We start from the raw sequence: 8,844 nt of genomic DNA on the forward strand, positions 1-8,844 counted from the left end.
TACAGTTCTGCAGCTGTAATACACACAACATCCTCGTATCCTCCATATGCACTGACTGGATGGAAGTTGCAGTCCATGAAATTTTATTTCTGCTATTTTCCCCTATGCCTGGCTCTTTCCAGATTATGTTCAGTCTCTGGTCTGGTATAGATCCTTATCTGTTGACCATGTTTAAGAGATTTGGAATGTCCCACAGACTTGCAGACTTCTGAGCACACCCAGATTCCTTTCTTTTTTTAAAAAAAGTTTTTAACCCCAGTGTAGACGTTATGCTACAACATGTTTCAGCACTAAGCTGCTGAGGAGGCCTATCCTCGCATACCCTTCTCAACATTTTGGATCTGCACAGGTATTATTCCTAAAGATGTGAAGACCCTTGGAAGAAAAAATGGTGGGGACGTTGCAAGTCAAATCTTCTATCTCACTTGTACCATTAATTACTTGTGAGTCAGTTTGAAGAAAGAATCCAGAAAGTTTATTTACTGCAGAAAAGTGTTACAGCAGGATAACTCCACAAAGGCTGGGACATCCCCCAAATGCTCAGATTATTTATGGCTTTCTTACACAAAGCATCACAATATTTCCTCCAGTCCTATGCATTATCATGACCTCATTCAAAGTGCTATTAGCCAGAACTTATTTAGTTACATTTCACTTCAGTGCGCCTGCACTTCTAGCATAAGCAAATTATTGAGATCGGTTGATTTGCTGCCATGGTTCAACATCTACTGTGCATAAGCATAGCCTCCACATGGATACATTTTGTAGCAAAAACCTTTTGTGCTTTGTATTGTGTATGCTGTGACCCTGCTTGTCATAAGCGTTTTAAAGTGAAATGCTTTTGCAGCATTTTCTTAGCATTTTCTTAAAGCAAAAGGCTACTATAAGTTCCTTTTAACAGTCACACACATTATCACAATTCTGGTGGGGCCCCTCATGTTTCCATTTCCCCCATGACTCCACATCCTTAATTACAGCGGTACCTCGGGTTAAGAACTTAATTCGTTCCGGAGGTCTGTTCTTAACCTGAAACTGTTCTTAACCTGAAGCACCACTTTAGAAGAAGAAGAGGAGGTGGAGGAGGAGGAGTTTGGATTTGATATCCCGCTTTATCACTACCGGAAGGAGTCTCAAAGCGGCTAACAATCTCCTTTCCCTTCCTCCCCCACAACAAACACTCTGTGAGGTGAGTGGGGCTGAGAGACTTCAGAGAAGTGTGACTGGCCCAAGGTCACCCAGCAGCTGCATTTGGAGGAGCGGAGACGCGAACCCGGTTCCCCAGATTACGAGACTACCGCTCTTAACCACTACACCACACTAGCTAATGGGGCCTCCCGCTGCCGCCACACCGCCGGAGCATGATTTCTGTTCTCATCCTGAACCAAAGTTCTGAACCCGAGGTACTATTTCTGGGTTAGCGGAGTCTGTAACCTGAAGCGTCTGTAACCCGAGGTACCACTGTATTCCCCATTGACTTTCTCTGCACCCATCTCTGGCTCCCCCTCCCCTCAAGGTGTAATAAACCAGGTGTGAACAGACTTCTGGCTTGCCGGATCTACTTTCTTCTGTTTTTTACTAGAACCCAACAGCAGAGTGTGCCTTCACAGTCGTGCACAGGCATGCAGAGGGTAACAGATCTGAAGTCCTCCTCACACTGGTGAGTCCTCCTCACACTGCCCTGCCAGCGCTGCCCAGAAAAAGGTACCCGGGGCCATCGCCCTGGCACCCCCCCTGCCCCGCTATGCCCCTGCTAGAACTCCCAAGAGCCAGGTTTCAAAAGTCATAAAGGCCAGAATTAACGAGCAAGGTGCTTCTGAGTGCTGGAATGCGTTTTCAGTATCAGTCCTTTTACACAAGAGTCCACTCTGGGTCACCCTAATCTTTATTAGTTTCAGCAGCCTAATTTAAGTGGAGGGAGGCATTTTTGTTATTGTTCCCACTGCTAGGACAACTGAGAGTTAAAAAAAACCCAAACCAACCTTGCTTATCTATTACAATCAGCTAGAGATCTACCAGCAGATCCCACTGCCCCTGAAGTAAACAATGCAGAAGGGCCAGACTGCCTGCTTGGTCAATATTGCAGCAACCTCTAGTGTTCCTAGGGACCCGGGTGGCGCTGTGGGTAAAAGCCTCAGCGCCTAGGGCTTGCCGATTGAAAGGTCGGCAGTTCGAATCCCCGCGGCGGGGTGCGCTCCCGTTGCTCGGTCCCAGCGCCTGCCAACCTAGCCGTTCGAAAGCACCCCCGGGTGCAAGTAGATAAATAGGGACCGCTTACTAGCGGGAAGGTAAACGGCGTTTCCGTGTGCGGCTCTGGCTCGCCAGAGCAGCGATGTCACGCTGGCCACGTGACCCAGAAGTGTCTCCGGACAGCGCTGGCCCCCGGCCTCTTGAGTGAGATGGGCGCACAACCCTAGAGTCTGGCAAGACTGGCCCGTACAGGCAGGGGTACCTTTACCTTTACCTAGTGTTCCTACCTGCAACTGCCATCTTTTTCTAAAAAAACAAGTTGAAACAGTGCCTAAGAAAATGAGCAGTACCCTGCTGGCCCCAAAGCAACCATAATAGAAACAGAATGGCAGTTTGAACCTCGCAATCAAGTATGAAGGCACTAGCCTTCCATACTGTTTATATAAATTAATGGAGGCGTTTATCCTCTTTCGCACCAGCTGCCAGAAAGGATGGGAGGAGCAGCTGATAGACAGGTGTGCAGCAAAACGTAACAAATAAGCCTCCAGATGTCTGAGCGAGGAGCACAGCTTCACACCGTGCAGCTTCTAAAATCAAGAGCCATGTATTTCTTTCCAAGCCACAACATCTGTGATCCACTTCTGCCTTGCAGTAGCAGATAGCTACACAAGAGATTTGCAGGTGCAATTATCATATAAGGTAAAGGTACCCCTGCCCATATGGGCCAGTCTTGACAGACTCTAGGGTTGTGCGCCCATCTCACTCTATAGGCCGGGGGCCAGCGCTGTCCGCAGACACTTCCGGGTCACGTGGCCAGCGTGACAAGCTGCATCTGGCAAGCCAGCGCAGCACACGGAACACCGTTTACCTTCCCGCTAGTAAGCGGTCCCTATTTATCTACTTGCACCCGAGGGTGCTTTCGAACTGCTAGGTTGGCAGGCGCTGGGACCGAGCGACAGGAGCGCACCCCGCCGCGGGGATTCGAACCGCCGACCTTTCGATCGGCAAGTCCTAGGCGCTGAGGCTTTAACCCACAGCGCCACCCGCGTCCCCTAATGATCATATAGGACCGTCAAATCTAGTGAAACACTTGCTATAGCTCTTTTTATTGGAAGTAAGTTCATTAACTGGCCCAGGCTAGAGCAGGCCGCAGATTTAAGATGCTTACGTCTCAAAGCCTCTGGCCTGTCACAAATATTTGCCATAGCTACTCTGTACACCTTTGGCTAAGAAACACTAGCAATCTTGCAAGAAATGGATAATATATCCCAGGGACTATTGATATAAAGGATGCCACCACATTTATTTATTTTGTTAATGTCTCAGCTCATCTTTGGTCCTCAGACCCAGATATCCTTAATGCTGGAGTAGATTATCACAGAGCACCAGCTCATCGTTGGCCATATAGGAATTGTTGACCCTTGGCCCTAATCATGTAAAAGCAAAACAAAAAAAAATTCCTTCCAGTAGCACCTTAAAGACCAACTAAGTTAGTTCTTGGTATGAGCTTTCGTGTGCATGCACACTTCTTCAGATAGCTCATACCAAGAACTAACTTAGTTGGTCTTTAAAGCTCATACCAAGAACTAACTTAGTTGGTCTTTAAGGTGCTACTGGAAGGATTTTTTTTATTTTTTTTTTGACTATGGCAGACCAACACGGCTACCTATCTGTAACATGTAAAAGCAGCAATCCTCTTCGCACTCCCAGATTTTGGAGAAGGGCTCAGCTGATGATTATTATTTGTCAAATTTGTTAGTTGCTTTATCTCGCCCCAAGGCAAGCCAAAGCAACTCACAACCAAACAAACAAACATTACAACGAAAACCCCACACAGATACTTAAAGCCAGCGGGGAGATGTTGACGCCAATCGATACAGACAACGTAGAGCTAAATGAACCAATGTTCTGATAAGGCAGCTTCCTGGGTAATAACTGTGGAACTTGCATCTGAGTAAACATGCATGGGGATTGCACAATATCGTTTTGCTCTGCTGTCTAGAGTCAAGGCAGGTTGGAAACTGCGGGTGGCTACCTACGCTTTTGGGACGCGGGTGGCGCTGTGGGTTAAACCACAGAGCCTAGGACTTGCCGATCGGAAGGTCGGCGGTTCGAATCCCTGCGACGGGGTGAGCTCCCGTTGCTCGGTCCCTGCTCCTGCCAACCTAGCAGTTCAAAATTGCGTCAAAGTGCAAGTAGATAAATAGGTACTGCTCTGGCAGGAAGGTAAACGGCGTTTCCGTGCGCTGCTCTGGTTCGCAGGAAGTGGCTTAGTCATGCTGGCCACATGACCCGGAAGCTGCACGCCGGCTCCCTTGGCCAATAAAGCGAGATGAGCGCCGCAACCCCAGAGTCGGCCACGACTGGACCTAATGGTCAGGGGTCCCTTTACCTTTTTACCTACGCTTTGATCCTCCTTCACACGCAACTAGGTGGGAGCGAAAAGTCCATACAGACAACAAGAATGAGGCGGGGGCGCTCACATGCAAAAGTGTTACCCAGAATCCTTTGCACCATACCAGACGCTCAGCGGGTACTCAGCTGAAAATTGGGCAGGGCAGGGGGGTCCTGGTAGGCATGGGAGGAGTGTTTGAGGGCACTCTGGTGCCTACGCATGCCATTTTGGGGAACCTTGTGAGTGGGCAGAAGATAGAATTTAACATAACTGGTCTGATCTGTGATGGTTCACACATTCTGCTGATGGCGGGTAGGGCGTTAGGCAGCCTGTTCTGGACTTTTATCTCTGTACAAAGTCTGTTGGTGATAAAGCAAGAATTCTGTATACACACACACCCCAACGGGCTTCTGGAAATCACGCCAAGCATTCTGTAACTTGATTTTTAATCAAAGATAATCTTTCCTCCACACTTTGTTTATATTATCTGGCTGCCGGGGCTTATCTAAAGCTTTCGACTGTGCAATAAAGGATCCCGCCACAGAATGAGATCTGAGGATTTAGACAGGTTTTAATTCTGCCCTTTGTATTTGGAAGGAAATGCGGCACTGGGGCAGAGTGGTCCAGCTGTGTACCTCCTTGGCTTCAAAGGCAGGCCAAGACAGTCTGTTGCCCTCAAGCTGCTGTGCTGGGTGAGAATTGAAGAGTCCTTTGCAACACAGAACTTGCTCTCTTACTTACAAGCCAAACTCAGGTTATATAACTGAGGTTGGGGTTCTGCGACAGGCACACCTGCTTCACTCACCTGTACTGCCCCTGAAAACAAACACACAACAGAAGTTAGTACAGTGGCACCTTGGTCTACAAACAGTCTGGTTTGCATACGTTTTGGATTACAAACACATCAAACCCAGAAGTGCATGTCCCGGTTTGCAAACTTTTTTTTTATTACAATCCCTTTTTTTGGGATTACGAACAATTATTTTTTTTGAGGCCCCATTGGTGAAAATGCGCCTTGGGTTACAACTTGTTTTGGTTTACAAACGGACCTCCAGAATGGATTATGGTTGTAAACCAAGGTACCACTGTACTGCAACATTTGTAGCAGGGAATAGGATCAAATGGCCCTTGTTACTGGTATAGACTTCCCTGAGCTTTCTCTCAGTACAGTGGTACCTTGGGTTAAGAACGTAATTCATTCCAGAGGTTCGTTCTTAACCTGAAGCTGTTCTTAATCTGAGGTACCACTTTAGCTAATGGGGCCTCCCTCTGCCGCCGCACTGCCGCTGCTCGATTTCTATTCTCATCCTGAAGCAAAGCTCTTAACCCAAGGTACTATTTCTGGGTTAGTGGAGTCTGTAACCTGAAGTGTCTGTAACCTGAAGCGTCTGTAACCTGTGGTACCACTGTGTTGTTGTTGTTTTGTTGTTTAGTCGTTTAGTCGTGTCCGCCTCTTCGTGATCCCATAGACCAGAGCACACCAGGCACTCCTGTCTTCCACTGCCTCCTGCAGTTTGGTCAAACTCAATGCTGGTAGCTTCGAGGACATTGTCCAGCCATCTTGTCCTCTGTCGTCCCCTTCTCCTTGTGCCCTCCATCTTTCCCAGCATCAGGGTCTTTTCCAGGGAGTCTTCTCTACTCATGAGGTGGCCAAAGTATTGGAGCCTCAGCTTCACAATCTGTCCTTCCAGTGAGCACTCAGGGCTGATTTCCTTCAGAATGGAGAGGTTTGATCTTCTTGCAGTCCATGGGACTCTCAAGAGTCTCCTCCAGCACCATAATTCAAAAGCACTGTACTGTGTTATATTTTGCAGGATGGAATAAACTGTTTCTCCTAGTCACTGACAGCAAGCTGATAGCTGCTGAAATTAATTCAGACGCTAGTCTTCAACATCTCTCATTGTTAGAATGTGCAGAGTCAGACATTCCTATACTTTGTCTCTTGGTAGTAGTTGTACACACTTGTCCGTATTAAACTCGGCAGCAATGGCAAGGCTAATAGTGTTTTCCATGTGGGCTATGAGATGATATTACAACTCCCCAAAATGCAGAGGTTGGGTCCCCCCAGAAGAATAACAAAAAAACCCACATATTTTTAAAAAGCTTGCAGCCCTAGGAATTGTTTATTTTGATGGTCTGTTTATGTACGGCTTATGCTGAGCTGTCAGAGCAGATTGCATAAAATAGCTCAGTAATTCTTACAACATCCTGGTAATAATAATAATAATAATAATAATAATAATAATAATAAATGTATACCACCCTATACCCACAGGTCTCTATACCCACAGGTCTTTATACCCACCCTATACCCACAGTTTCTCTATTTCTAACTGTTTCCACCACCCAGCTGTTCCTCTAACCAAGGGATTCAAAACACACACTCACCTGAGAAAATGCTTTTCATCAGATGGCTAATTCTGATATTCAGATCAATGGTACTGTCTTAGATGAAGCTTAAAAAGTCCCCCTTCTCAAATCGCCCTAAATATTAAGGAACAGTAGAACTCAATCTTAGGCAGGTCTGCATGTTCTGGTGCAGGCGCCTGGAACAGTTGTGAAATGTGGTTTTGGATACTATCTGCGGATAGTATGTGGAGAATCTTCATTTTAAAACACACACATAAAAATAACAGATTGGCAAATCAAATTAGAGGAATTGGTGGAGATGGCTCAATTGACTAGGAAACTCAGAGGAAACTCAAAGCAAAAATTTGCAGAAAAATGGGATGGTTATAGAAGATATGTTCAAAAATATAGTACAGTGGTACCTCAGGTTAAGTACTTAATTCGTTCCGGAGGTCCGTACTTAACCTGAAACTGTTCTTAACCTGAAGCACCACTTTAGCTAATGGGGCCTCCTGCTGCTGCTGTGCCGCCGGAGCACAATTTCTGTTCTCATCCTATTTCTGGGTTAGCAGAATCTGTAACCTGAAGCGTATGTAACCTGAGGTACCACTGTACAGTAATAGTTTTGACTCCGTGCTAGCATTCGAGTGACAAAAAGGAGGTGGATAACAATTAAGGATTTATTATGTTTTCTGAATGTATTGGAAAATTTATATAGAAAGGTCTATTGTCTTGTGTACATTCGATTGTAAGATAAAATATGCGAAGGGACTTGACAGGAAGCTGAAGAAAAGATTTTGTAAGATAAAAGAGGAAAGGATATTTAGTTTCATTATTATAATTTTTTGTGTGTGTGTATGTATGCGTGCTTTGTATGGAATGTTTGGGAGGAAATAAGACGGCAAATGAAGGACAGATCGTGAAGGTGAGGCTCCAATACTTTGGCCACCTCATGAGAAGACTCCCTGGAAAAGACCCTGGTGTTGGGAAAGATGGAGGGCACAAGGAGAAGGAGACGACAGAGGACGAGATGGTTGGACAGTGTTCTTGAAGCTACCAGCATGAGTCTGACCAAACTGCGGGAGGCAGTGGAAGACAGGAGTGCCTGGTGTGTTCTGGTCCAGGGGGTCACGAAGAGTCGGACACCACTAAACGAGTAAACAAACAAACAAACAAACAAACAAGACGGCAAATAACAAATAACAAACTAAATATTGATGTATGTAATTTTTATTTCTCAGTTATATTTTGTGGTAGTATGGTTGTAATTTTTTTTTGTTTGTAACATAAAATCATTCAATAAAAATTATTTTAAACACACACACACACACACACACACAGCTTTCTAGTTTTTGTGATTGTGAAAGGTTTTTAGTATGCAGACAATACCCAGAGTCCAAAAAGATAGTTGAGTAAGAGCTCAACAACTTTGTCTGGATGTTCACTTGGCAACCTAGCTTCATCATGGTGCCCTTTCTCCACCGATTGCTCACATCAGGGCCTTCTCTGCTGCAGCCCCTAAATTGCGGAATTCCCTCCTGCAAGAAGGCAATTCTTGGCTTCTTCACTATGCAGCTTTCCAAGAATGCTGAAGACAATAGCTCTAACCTGCAGGAATCTTCACCCCATGTCGGGCTCGAACCCACGAACCTGAGATTAAGAGTCTCCTGCTCTACGTGTGTTCAGGGCTCACCCTATTCCTGTGACTGTAATCTGTTTTAACTGTTATTGTTTTTTTTAACTGTTGTAACCTGCCCTGGGACCTGCTGTTGGAGGGCTGGGAATGAGTGTAATAAATAATTATAACATACCCTCCAAGGATAAGGAAAAGCAGGTCATTCTGGGATCAAGTTAGAAACCGGGGCGGCTTCTACAAATCTGGGGGCTGTCCTTAGAGAATAGGGACATGTGGA

Source organism: Podarcis muralis, chromosome 17 (genome assembly GCF_964188315.1).
Source record: "Podarcis muralis chromosome 17, rPodMur119.hap1.1, whole genome shotgun sequence".
Classification (NCBI taxonomy): domain Eukaryota; kingdom Metazoa; phylum Chordata; class Lepidosauria; order Squamata; family Lacertidae; genus Podarcis; species Podarcis muralis.